This window comes from Mustela erminea, chromosome 1, assembly GCF_009829155.1.
Source record: "Mustela erminea isolate mMusErm1 chromosome 1, mMusErm1.Pri, whole genome shotgun sequence".
In the NCBI taxonomy this organism is placed as follows: Eukaryota; Metazoa; Chordata; class Mammalia; order Carnivora; family Mustelidae; genus Mustela; species Mustela erminea.
Genome location: NC_045614.1, coordinates 214,540,378 through 214,554,056, shown reverse-complemented (window position 1 = coordinate 214,554,056; position 13,679 = coordinate 214,540,378). Strand labels below are relative to the sequence as shown.

Below are 13,679 nucleotides of genomic sequence, written 5' to 3'. Positions count from 1 at the left end.
CTAAAGGCAGTTCTTCGGCTTTGTACTCACTGGGTCTCTCCTCTTTCATAACACACATGGATACCGCAGAAACATCAGCTATAGACAAGAACAGCTAGCAAAGTAGAAGAGAGACCATTTGGATGAGAAAGGAAGCTCTGAGGGACCTCCATCTTTCAGGATCCTGCAGTCCTCAGTACAAGGGTTGGAATATTCACTTAATTATAAGCTGTCACTTTTGTTACTGTCCTGGGAGCACCAGCAGCCATAAAGCCAGCATCTTTCAATGATGTCAATCTAGGGTGACACCCCTCTGCTGTATGTCCTCCTAGAGATGCTGCCCAGCTCACCACCAACAAAAAGTGCCACCACCCGCCTTCTAGGGATAACTCGCCACCTAAGGTTGTTGAAACACAGCCCACCAAAATTAGAGTGGACACTCTAACAGCACAAGAAGGAAGGGGTGGTGGTGTGAAGGGGAAGGCTTGCCCCCTCCTTGCCCCTAAAAAACTAGATCTAAACAGAGACAGTTTGGAAACACCCACTATCTCTACTACGTAAAATCCAAATCAAAAACTCTAAGTGGTAAATTTGACTGTATACAAATATCAAAATACATCTAAACAAAATTTAAAACAAATTGGAAATATTTACAACATATACCACAAACCAAGTTTTCATATAGGAGACCTGAGTTTCACAGAACAGCGAAAGTTCTACAAAGATGGACACCAAGTGAAAAACTGGGCAAAAGACAGGGAAAAGCAAATAGCAAAGTCCAAAATGTCCCTAAAAGTATTTTTTAAATGTTTCCTAGCAAAGATGTGAATAAAATTCAAGTGTCAACTTTTGACACTTGGGCAAACATCTTTTAAATAAACAAGATTAAAAGATTATCCCCATTGTTGGTTAAAGATTGGGAGATATTTGCCTAGAAGGCAAACTTTCATATACGTTCAGAGAGCCTCAAAGTGGGCATTTCCTTTGATCCTTCAATTTTCCATGTAGGATTTATTCTAAGGAGTCAGGGTGACGTCTGTTAATCTTAAACATCAAACTGTGAGTTATTTTGCCAGCAAATGGATTTAGTCAGGGGTAACAAAGAATTGCAACCTGGGACATTCAAGCCATGGCAAAACCTTAGACAAATCCAACAAACAAAGGAGAGGAACATGATTTTATGGAGAAGGAAGTTGGGAGGGATTCAAAAGTCCCTCTGAGAAAGCAAGAGTTCAGGGTGATGACTCTCTCGCTGACTTGAGTAACCAGGGTGGCCAGTTTCTTGTAGGAGAGGCCATGCACATCTTCCCCTCTTGGGCCCATAATTGATCATTCCTTCCTGTTGACACTCTTCTGTTGGGGAATCTGTAACCGACACTTCTGTTGGAGCCTGTAATTGAGTTGAATGACAAGGGCTTCCCCTTCTAGCCTCAGACCTACTTTAGCGACTTTTCCCTTTATTAATTTTCACACCTTAAATTGACTCACTTCTAGGGATATTCAACATGACATTAATACATATGGGGGAGAGAAAAGGAGCAGAAGGCGGAGAGAAAGAGGAAAAGTAATATAAATGTTCATTAACTCTGCCTATGCAGTCGCTTAAAAGTCCTATGTAGTCATTAAAAATCACCTGCAATTCCATCATCTAGGTGGTTTTTAATTTTTCTTCGTACTTCGCTGTACATTCTAAATTCTATGCAACCAACAGGCATTGCTTTGGGATGAGATTTTCTTTCCCCAAAGAAATTCATCTTTATGAAGAGAGATTAACGGGAGTGTTCCGCTGTCTGTTCCCTTCGTCTTCAGGAAGAGACGACGAGTCTATACCCGCCCACCTGGGTCCACCCCCTACCCCGGGAACCTGGCGTCTACACCTGCTCGCGCCGCCTGGCAGCCAACCGGGAGTTGGGTCCGCGCGCCTCCCGGCCGGGAACCGGACAGACACGCGCACTGGGCTCGGATTCAGAACACCAGCAGGCGGGCGAGTGCGGCCGAGAGCGTGAAGGGACAGCTGCACGGCCGCGGGGTCCGTTCGTTCGCCCCAGACGCGCCCGGGGCCACGGTGGGCCGCGGGAGGCGCCGGAGCCGAAGTCGCCACGCTCCGCTCAGCAGTGCGCAAGCGCGCGGCCCTCGCCGCCCCGCCCCCCGGCTCGGCCGGTCCCAGCAGGCGCCGCGCGCGGTTTCCAGAGCGACGCGCGGGACCGGGAGGCCGCGGGGTGGGCGCTGCCGCGGAGCCGCGCGGAGCAGGTAACGGCCCGGCCCGGCCCCAGGCAGAGCCTCCCGCTCAAGCCTCTGGGCCTCCCGGTGCCTCCGGTCACTCAGCCCTGGCCCCTGCCCGGCTCGGGCCGCGCCGCCTGGCTCTCCCTGGAGTCGGTAACGTAGCGGGGCCGCCGCCGCCTCTCCCGCAGAGCGCGCCCGCCCGGCCCGCACCGGGGGTCTCCGCCCTCGCCGCGCCGCCGGGGCCCCTCCGCACGCGGCCCGGCCGCCGGGGCGTTCTCGCAGGCGCGGCCCGCCGCGGCCCGGGGACCCACGGCCGCCGTCAGCGCCGCCCCCGGCCGCGGGCTCCGGCCAGGGCTCGGTTCGTGCGTGAGTCCGCTGCGGGGAGGTTGGCGCCTGCCCGCCCGCTTTGGCTTCGCTCTGCGTCTCTCCTTTTACTCTAATGTGTAGCGTCTCGTGTCCTTATCCCCAGCCCGAGGAGGGGTGAATGCCCTGACATTTCTGCGGTGTGTCGTTTCCTGCCACCCGGTGCCAGCCGGTGCCTCAAGGCCCGCGTTCCTGTGCCGCGCAGCCCGGAGCCCTGGTGTCTGCACCCGCTGCCTGTGAATTCGTCCAGCCTCACAGGCTCCGAACCGTTCCGAGCGCCCGCGAGCCCGAGACGTGTGTCTCCAGCCCCGACCCCTCCCAGAACCTCCGACCCGGGCTCTCAGCAGCCTGACCCTCTCCCCACGTGGGTGTCTAAGGCTCGGCCTCACATTCCCGCCGACCCGTGCTGGCCACACTTCGACCCACCCCGTTCCCCGAAGCCGCTCTCCGGGTGGTCTAGGCCTTGAGGTCCTCCTTGACTCCCGTGTTCCTGCCTCGCCGCATTCAGTCTGTCAGCACACCCCTCGCATCACACACACCCTGGGCCGATGCACAGCCCCCCACTTTCCCGCCAACCCCCACTCCTCACCCCGGCCCAGGCCACCGTCTGCCCCCGCCCGGATTGCTTCGGTAGCCGGCTGACTGCAGTGTGGACAGTCTGACTCTGATCCCTTTCTCTGTCGTTGCCAGTGAATCAGGTTTCCTCGTGAGGATATGTGTTCCGTAGTTTACACAGATAAAGGTAATTTTTAGTAGGTATGTTGAAGATTGCAGCTCTTAAACAGGTAGCCAGAGCTACATAAGTGTGGGAGTGTTAACAAGCTGAAAATGGAAAGATGCCCCTTAGCTTCCTTGGGTGTATGACTGTGTCCCTGCATAGAACCTTGACAAGACCTTTTAAAACCGTACAGAAGAGTAAAAGAATCCAGAGCCTCCGTCCAAGTGAGAAAAAGAAGACATGTAGGAATTTAGGTTCTGTCTACTCCCTACTCTTTGGTTTTTGGTTTTTGGTTTTCTAGAGAAGCACCAAAAGAAGAAAATTGTAATGGAGACAAGTGATCAGCCCAGTGTTGGTCAATTTGACAGGGAGAGCCTGGGCGCCGGTACTCCAGTCAGTCCGTCCCTGAATGATGCAGGGTCCTTGTCTTCGGGGAGCTAATGGCCCGCACACACCTGTACCCCGCCAGTCGCAAACCCCAGCTCCCATTTTTTCTTTTTCCATCAAGCGGAACCCCAGCTAACCAAAGTAGCGTGGTGGGGTCGCTGCAACTTGCAGACGGGCGTTTATAAACTTGCAAATCACGAACCTCCACTTCACTCGGATTTGATCTCACACCTTTCCCTCACGCAGTCACTTCCTAGAGGAACTAAAGCCGTCTGATGGGAATCTGCTCAACCCCAGCTACCACAACTGCCATACCCATGTTATCCCCCCATCCAAGGCCACCCCTCCCTGTGCTTTGGAATTCCCACCCACTTGTCAAAAACCTTCCGCTTCGCTATCAGCAGTCCCCTGTTCCATCTCAACTGGCTCTTTACCTTGGCTTTTAAACATACTCTTGTGTCCCATCACAAAAGAAAGAGGAAGAAAAGTATCCCTTCGTTTTCCAGCTATTGCTCAATCTCTCCTTCCCTTTGACAGGCAAACTTTTTTCTTTTTTTGAAGAATTGCCATCCTCCATGCATCCATGTCTTATGTCTCACCCCTTAACCCCCTCTATTCTGCCTTCCACCCTCTTTTCTAACTAAAACAAAAACCACTGATCAGACATTTCCAGGGCTTGTCTTGCTCAATCTCTCAGCAACATTTAAATTTGGCCACGCTGCTCCCATCTCTTAAAACGCTGTCTTCCCTTGGCTTCTGAGCCCCCATCTGCCCTGCGTCTTTCTGCTTTTCCTGCTACCATGCTGGCTGGCTCGCTTTCCTTTTCTGGGCCCCTTTAGATTGCAGTTCCTCAAAGCCCAGTTTTCATCCATTCTCTCTCTATGCCCCTCTTACTCTGACATTAAGCACAAATCCATGCCCACCACCTTTATACTCTGGACTCCCAACTTTCTCTCTCCAGCTTGACCCTCCTTTCTGAGCTGAAGCATATGTACAACTAGCAGAATGGCCTTGCCTCTTAATACCTCAGACACCAACTCTGTGTGCAGAAGACAAGTCTCCCACCACCCCTCCCAACTGGGACCTCTTCCACTGGCACCAAGGATTCCTCCTTAACCTTTTCCCCCACCCCTGCATCCAGCGGGTCACTGAGCCCTGGTGACATTGTCCCCTGTGCATCTTTCACTTCTCTTAATTGCCACTGGCACCTTATCCAAGCTGCCACCTTCTTTCTGCAGCCTTCTGAAATCCTCTCCTCTGGTTTTTCTTTATTCTGTTCTCCACACTGCAACCCAAGTAACCTTCAGGAAGCAGAACAAATTATATTATCTCTTCCCCAGCCTCCCCCTTTTGCTCACTGCCAGCTCCCCGTTGCTCTTGGAGTGATGACCCAAATCATAAACCTGCCTCCTGTGGCACTGCAGCTGCTCACCTCCACCTACCTCTGGAGACTCATCGGGACCCCCTGGGACCCAGCCACGTGGGCCTCATCTACCCACCAGGCCTTGGAACTGTCCTCTCTCCATCCGCAATGTACTTCCTTCCCCAACTCCATTCCTTTTTGGGTGGTTAGTTCCCACTGACCTGTCATATCTCTGTTCAGATGGCCCTTCCACAGAACTTCCAAGGTTGCCGTCCTACGTTCACAGAATTATATCTCTTTCCTCTAAAACACTTAGAACAGTCACTATGTGATTATTTTATTAACAGCATATAAGTTCCATGAAAAGAGAAGTGTTTGTATTCATGACATCCCCCCATACCTCATACGGTTGCTGGCACTTAGAAAGTTCTCAAATATGTGTTGAAAGAATGAATGAAATGAACAAATTAATGTGTATGATAAGTGTAGGGTATTTTAGTATAATTTATTAGAATAGAATGAAATTCTAGGGAAAAATAGAAAGTCAAAAAATACATATTTTTTAAATTAAAAATATATATCTATGTATGTATACATATATACATACATATATGTGTGTGTATGTATGTATATATATATATATATATATATATATATATTTTTTTTTTTTTTTTTTAATCCGGTCAACACTGAAAATTAGAAAGAAATATGGCAGTGGCCAGGAGGGGGAGCTGAAATGCACACTTCTAGAAATTTAGCCCTAAACTCATTCAATTTTTGTGCGAGTCACGTGGTATGTTGCACTTGCCTCCACTTGGCAGAAGTAGAGAGGCCCAGTTTCTCCTTTCTCATCCTCAAGGCAGTTCTTTGGAATACTCAGTCTGGTAATGAATTCAAGGTTTTTGTTGAAAATAAGTAAAATATATCAAGTTGTTAAATGACCAAACCTACATCACATGGCTCTAACCATCCTAACACAGAACATGGCACATTTTCATATTATCAAATAAAACTTGAACTTTGATATAGGTATATTTAATTCATGGATTTTTGTGATGGATGGCCTTTAGAAGTTACTGGGCACAATTAACTAACTTCAGATTTTGAACAGTTTGAGGCCAAACAGCTCACTGTGCCGATAGAGCTGACACTAACTCACGCATCTGGCTACATGTGCCTTTTTTTTTCCTTTTATAGCAAACTCCCTTTCCTCTTAAGCAGTGTTAATTCTTTTTTTTTAATTAACATATAATATATTGTTTGTTTCAGGGGTACAGATCTGTGATTCATCGGTCTTAACAATTCATAGCACTCACCATAGCACATGCCCTCCAATGTCCATCACGCAGCCACCCCATCCCCCCCACCCTCCCTTTGCCTCCAGCAGCCCTAAGTTTGCTTCCTGAGATTAAGAGTCTCTTATGGTTTGTCTCCCTCTCTGGTTTCATCTTGTTTCATTTTTCCCTCCCTTCCCCTATGATCCTCTGTCTTATTTCTCAAATTCTTCATGTCAGTGAGATCATATGATACTTGTCTTTCTCTGATTGACTTATTTTGCTTAGCATAATACCCTCTAGTTCCATCCACGTCACTGCAAATGACAAGATTTTGTTTTTGATGGCTGTGTAATATTCCTGTGTGTGTGTGTGTGTGTGTGTGTGTGTGTGTGTGTGTGTATGAGACGTCTTTATCCATTCATCTGTTGATGGACATTTAGGCTCTTTTCATAGTTTGGTTATTGTGGACATTGCTGCTATAAACATTAGGGTGCACGCACCCCTTCAGATCACTACATTTGTTTCTTTAGGGTAAATACCCAGTAGTGCAATAAGCAGTGTTAATTCTTAAACTTCCCTTCTTCAGTATTAGAATGACCAAATTTCTGAAGCAAAAAATTAGAACACATAATCTTAAAAGTGGGTGTAATGCTTGAAATAGTGTTTTTGAAAGCCCTTAAGATAGGTGATCGTTTCACCAATATGATACTATTTTTATAAGCTACAGGAAGAGCTTTTCTATTCATTTAATACTCTGCTTAATTTTGTGTCAAAGTGTCTGTGTTAAAGAGGTTTGTTAAAGAGCTCAGACCTTCCTTTGTACTATAGGAAGACCCTCAACATGGATCTGGCCGCTGATTTCTCATGACGTGACTGTGGCCATGTTCCTGGCAGAAAGACCACTAAAATGACCCTGTGCCCTTCTCAGGCATGGGGAGGTATGTGCTGTCTACCTGTCCCATCACAGGGGTTGTGAACCTTGATGACCAGGTCAGAGTGGTATCTGGCGGGTTTCTCTACAAGTCACCATCTTTCCCTTTCTCTTTGATTAGTAGGATGCCAAATTCTGTTCCTTATCAGTCTGACATTTACTGGCCTTTAACATCCATTGACAACCCTGCCCATCTCAGTTACCTCTGTGATAGTTGTCAAGTTGTCGCCTCTATTCCCACCACTCCTTGTTCGCTTATTAGTGGTCATCCTACCATAAGGAAGAGCTTTCTCCTCTTTCCTCATCCATTTAGTTATTCATTATATCAGGATGGACTCCCAGATTCCTACTTTATTTTAGTAGGTTGTCATCTTGTATCTTCATTTATTCTGATGCTCAAATTGTCCTATATTTGGCCAGTGAGAACTTTGTTAAGCTGACTTCTGTGTCCTTTGACACATATCAGTCTTCTCTTGGACTTCCCTTATCCCAGGCCTGGAGTTACTCATTCCTCCTAGGATCCTGATTCTTCTTAATGGAGAATGCTATTTTAGTAGAGTTTGGTGCTCAGTGTGCTCATTGTTACTGGGGGACCATTGCTTCGAGGCCCTCAGGGAGCAGAGTTAGGAAAAATACATACACATGTACACATAGATCTATAACTGTTTCTGTCCATGTGTGTGTATTTTTAACCCACTATTCTTATTCAACTCAGGGGTATAAGTTTTGGTGGGTTTTTTTTTTTTTTTCCGTGTAAGTAAAACTCTTGCAGGTGGAAATAAACTTGGCCTCCATAATTCTAATTATATTTCCTCAATTCACTTCTTTGCTCTGTGTAGTTAATTTCCCGACCTTGCCAGCTGGCTTTCAGCCTCTTTCCACGTCTTCTCCACCATCTCCCCCAACTCCCCTCCCCACCCCCATACATTTTTGCTTTCTCAGCCTCCAGGCCCACCTGCACCAAAGTGTCTGCACAAGGGTCAGCCCTCTTGCTTTTTCAAAATGTCCATCCTGAATGCTGGTGAGAGTCTGCTGTCTTCTCCAATTAGTTTTTCCAAAACCAGCAATCCCACCAATTCCAAAGAGTTGGGTCATGTTTTCCTGGATGTAGCCTGGGCGAGCATAGGCAAGAAGGTTTTGGGGAGCATTAAGTTACTTCTTGAAAACATTTGAACTCCCCCTCCTCTCTGACTTTTTGAAATTTGTAATAGTGCATTTGATTTATTTTCTAATAGCCTGCTCTTAGTCTCATTTTGGTTCGTGATGTTTTTGCAGATAATCTGTATTAGTCTCCTGTGTCTGCTGTAACAAACACACACTCAGTGGCTTAAAACAACACAAATCTATTTTCTTACAGTTCTGGGGATCAGAAGTCTGAAATGAGTCTTATGGGGCCAAAATTAAGGTGTCAGCGGGGGTGGTTCCTTCTGGAGGCTCCAGCGGTGAATCCATTCCCTGGCCATTTCCAGCTTCTAGAGAAGCTTGTAGGTGGCCTGTAACCCCTTCCTCTGTCTTCAAAGCCAACAGCAAAGTGTCTTTTTTTCTGACTCTGCTTCCTGCATCATACTGCTTCTTCTGACCAGCGCTTTTGGGGTCCTCACCCCTGTAGCCCTTGTGTTTACATCTGGCCCACATGGGTAATCTCCCCACCTCAAGGCCCTTCATCTGATCACTGCGAAGTCCTTTTTACTATACAAAAAAGTTCTGGCACAAGGTCTAGGGATTCACAGGTTCTGGGGATAAGGACATCATTAGGCTGGCCTAGTTGCCTTATTCAGCCCTACATGGTACCAAATGCAAGTCTTATATCTTAAAAACAGGATTTTAACTCCTTTCATGGCAGGTGATGGGCAGCCTACAGATACTGATTAGAAAATGAACATCTCAGGGCACCTGGGTGGTGCAGTCAATTAAGCGTCCAGCTCTTAGTTTCAGCTCAGGTCATGATCTCAGGGTCCTGGGATCAAGCCCCGTGTTGGACTCTGCTCTCTGCATGGAGTCTGCTTGGGATTCTCTCTTCTCCCTCTGCGTGAATCCCCCTCACTCTGTCTCTCTCTTTCTCTAAAATAAGTAAATCTCAATAAAGAAAAGAAATTAACATCTTCTAGCGTTTTTTACATACTGTACATGCAGAGATGCATCTTATTCTTTCATGTTTTACACTGTGCATTAGCAGTATTATATTAATCATAGTCATAATGATATATTATCCAACCCTTTAATTTTTGCCATTCTGATGGATCAAACTGGAATCTAATAGTTTTCATTGCATTTCATTAATTAATTGAACATCTTTTTATATATTCCTGGTGTCTGTTTCCATATTGTGCTTGTTCTGTAATGTGTTTGTATACTTTTTCCATTTTACTAATGCATTATTATTACACTTCTTTGTAAATTAAGGAAATTAACTCTTTGTCATATGTCTTGAAAATAGTTTTCCCATTTTCTCATGTGCCTTCCAACTTTGATTTGTTGTTGTTGTTGTTGTTGTTGTACAGAAGGTTTAAGGTTCTGTGCAGCTTCTTTTATTTTGTCCTTTGATGGTTTGTTTCTAACATTTACATTTTCACTCCATCTGATACTTACTTTAGTGTAAGGAATACAGTAAGAATTTGCTTTTGGTTTGGTTTCCAGATGTCTGGCCTATCCCCCCCTCCCATCATTTATTAAATGTACTCTCTTCTCCACCTTTATCTTACACTAGATTTCACTACATATGTGCTTCTGTCTCGGAACTCTATTGTGGCACATGGCTCTGTCTCTTCAAGCACTACAAGCAGGCTGTTTTAGCATCTGGGCTTCTGTCTCTGCATCTGGCAGGGGTCATCCCTCCCAGTCATTCTTGTTCAAAATCCTTTGGACTCTCCCATATTTATTTTTCCAAAAGAATTTAGTGTCATTTTGTCAAATTTCAAAAAAATTATTCTTGGCATTTTATTAGGAGTATTTTGATTATGTAGATTAAAGTAGGGAGAATTTACAACTTTATCTTCTGGGTCCTTATGTAAGAATACCATACATCTTTCTACTTATATAAATTTTTTATTTCTTTCAGTAGTTTTAAAGTTTTCTCTATATTATTTGTATTAAACCTGTATCAGATACTTTCAGATTCTTAGCTGATACAGTAAGTAGGATATTTTTATCTATTTTCTGAGTCATTTTCATTTGCATACAGAAAAGATTGATTTTTATGTCCACTTAATAACTATAAAACTGTAGTTTTTATTGAATGCTCTTTATGTTACAGTGTTTTATAGGGTTTTGTAAATATACAATCATGCCATCTGCACATGATAATAATTTGCCATTTCTTTTCAAGTTTTTATTCCTCTTATTTCTTTCTCACATCTAATTTCATTGTCTAGCACCTCCAAAACAGTATTCACTAACAGAAGTAATAGTGGGCATCTTTATCTTAATCGTCTTAGCAACATCAGTTAATGTTTTACTATTAAGCATGAAGCTAGCTTTTAAGTTTGAGATGTGTATTTGTTTATCATGTTGGGAAAGAATTTATTTAGGGCATCTTAAGTTGGGTCAGGAGTCATGAAAACTTTGTCAGGAGTAATAGATACGGAGATAGGAATTAAGCATAGAAGCAGCCTGACCATTAATTTATTTAATCAATGTTTATTGAACACCTACTATTTCCTGGGAACTCTTCTGGGCACTGAGCAGTAGACAAACAGTCAAAAGGCTGCAGTCATGAAACACACAATTCAGTGGGGCAGTCAGGCAGGATATAAGCTAAATAACTATAATATGTATTATATCATATGAGATGTGCTATAGGGAAAAATAAAGTGGGAAAGGAAACAGTAGTGTTGAAGTATACAGCAATCCATAAACAAATGAGTATATATAAATTAATACAGATTCAAAATGTTTAATATTCTTCTATATAAATGTTCATTTGTGAGATCTTGACATTTTCCTTTCATAATATTCTAGGTTTTTTTAAAATATATTCTTTCCTTAAAAAGAGACCAAAACATGTCAAAAAATACTGCCCTGGAAACTTCATAAATACTACAGTGTGAAGAACCCTCAGCTCAGAACATATAGTTGATCTTCATACATCTTAGGAACGTTTGATAAAGGACAGCAGGTATGTATTAATTCATTTTAAAACATTTTAGCATATTTTTTGGTCTGCTTTTGTGAAAAAGCAGAATTGAAGGTAATGACACAAAAGCATAATTTCAGAGTGATTCAAATGTATATCTTGATCTTGAACATTCTTCTTTCTTTATTTTTAAGATTTTATTTATTTATTTAACAGAGAGAGATAAATCACAAGTAGGCAGAGAGGCAGGCAGAGAGAGAGGGAAGCAGACTCCCTGCTGAGCGGAGAGCCTGATTCGGGACTCGATCCCAGGACCCTGAGATCATGACCTGAGCTGAAGGCAGAGACTTAACCGACTGAGCTACCCAGGTGCCCCAAACATTCTTCTTTCTAATTCTATAACTAAACAAACATGATACATGAATGTATTGTTCTGCTGGGCAGCCATCCCTTTTTGCAGTGCATTCCAGAAAAGCATATCATCAGCTGGATTACATTTTTTCAATTTAAACGGTGTTTTTAATTGTGGGTTGTATTCATGAGTCATAACAACAAAGAAACCACTGTAAACCCTGTTATGATAGAAACAGTGCAATTATGCTTCAACGGTAATCAAACAGCACTTTATACTATAAACACTCATCAGTGTTCAAAATATAGGGCGCCTGGGTGGCTCAGTGGGTTAAGCTGCTGCCTTCGGCTCAGGTCATGATCTCAGGGTCCTGGGATCGAGTCCCGCATCGGGCTCTCTGCTCAGCGGGGAGCCTGCTTCCTCCTCTCTCTCTGCCTGCCTCTCTGCCTACTTGTGATCTCTGTCTGTCAAATAAATAAATAAAATCTTTAAAAATATATATATATATAAATGTTGCCAAAATCTGAACTATACAACACCATAAACTGGAATATCAAAAACTAGTCTGCTCACTCTAGAGTAAGCACTAATAACATAATTACTAACTACTTATTTTTAAAATCTTGAAGGCAGAGCTTTGCTCTCTTCATAATGCCAGTTCCTGGTAGATACTAAATAAATGTTCTTTGGGGCGCCTGGGTGACTCAGTTGGTTAAGCAGCTGCCTTCGGCTCACATCGTGATCCCAGAGTCCTGGAATTGAGCCCCACCTCAGTGTCCCTGCTCAGCAGGGAGTCTGCTTCTCCCTCTCCCTCTGCCCCTCCCCCTGCTCATGTTTTCTCTCTCTCTCTCTCCTCTCTCCAATAAATGAAATTGGAAGGAAGGAAGGGAGGGAATAGGAAAGAAAGAGGGAGGGAGGGCGGGACATCTGAGTCACACTCAAGGGGAGGGGATTACACAAGGACATGAATATCAGGAAGTGGGAATCAGTGGGAGCCATCTTAGAAACCACCGTCCACACCGAGTACATTCCAAAGACAGCCTGAGAACGGTATGTGATGACCCCTTCTTCATCACTGGAGGCACTGGAATGCTCTGGTACGCCCTTTGGTGGAAAAGTGACAATGTGGAAGAATCACCTGATGGTTTCCCCCCAGTGAATGTCCACAGTCAGGTGATCATTATCATGACAACAGGAAGGGTCCTGATAACCAGTGAAGTGGACTTCCGGTCTTCCAGATGTACCTGACCACCTTTTCCTAAGCCAATACCGTAAACTGAATCTAACGAGCTTGAAGTGATTCTTAAGAGAAGGATTCAGGAATAGAACTGGTTTGGGAAGTTAAAGCACAACTTCTTTGTTCTAACATCTAGTTCCTGCTTGTACTGTACAAGGCAGATGTCCACTGCCTGAGCCTGAGTGGAAAAAGGGTTTCCACGTGGATATTCCCTAGGCTTTCAGCAGGAGCCCCAAATGGACTTCTCTCATTCCCTGATTCTGCTTTTCCCCTTTATCTCTTCCCTCTCTCTCCTGATAACTTCTCCCTTCCCGTTTTTCCCCTCAAGATTAGCCTTACTTCCCTAGATAAATAATGAATAGAAGGGAACTTCCTTAGTCTGATAAAGGAAAACCTACAGTAACATCACACTTAATGGTGAAATACGGGACCCTTTCCTTCTCAGATCCAAAACAAGACAAGGACATCAACTCTTAGCAACACTTGTAACCAACATTTTACTGGAGATTCTGGCCAACTAATCAGGCAAGAAAAAGAAATAAAAGGATCCATGTTAGGAAAGGAGAATTCAACTCTATTTACAGATAATATCATTATCTGTGATAGAATCTATAAAAAAGCTGCTAGAACCAGTAAACAAGGTTACATGATGCAACATCAATACGCAAATATCAGTTGTATTTCTGTGTACTAGCAGCAAATAATTGGAAATTGAAATTAAAAGATAATACTACTTAACAATACCAGTATAATAGCAGCTATCATCCAACATATGAA

The 13,679-nt window shown here is 44.2% G+C and overlaps 1 protein-coding gene across 11 annotated transcripts in view; it reads left to right on the top strand.

Moving 5' to 3' along the window:
- The first annotated feature begins 2,153 nt into the window (after positions 1–2,153).
- The window catches only part of LCA5L (lebercilin LCA5 like), a 41,178-nt gene continuing 29,652 nt past the window's right edge, over positions 2,154–13,679 (top strand). For 2 of the 11 annotated variants that reach the window (XM_032355250.1, XM_032355173.1), the window contains exons 1-2: positions 2,154–2,229; positions 11,199–11,355. The gene's annotated coding sequence lies outside the window, so the exon portion shown is untranslated. The other 9 variants (XM_032355224.1, XM_032355234.1, XM_032355188.1 and 6 more) reach the window with 9 other exon arrangements.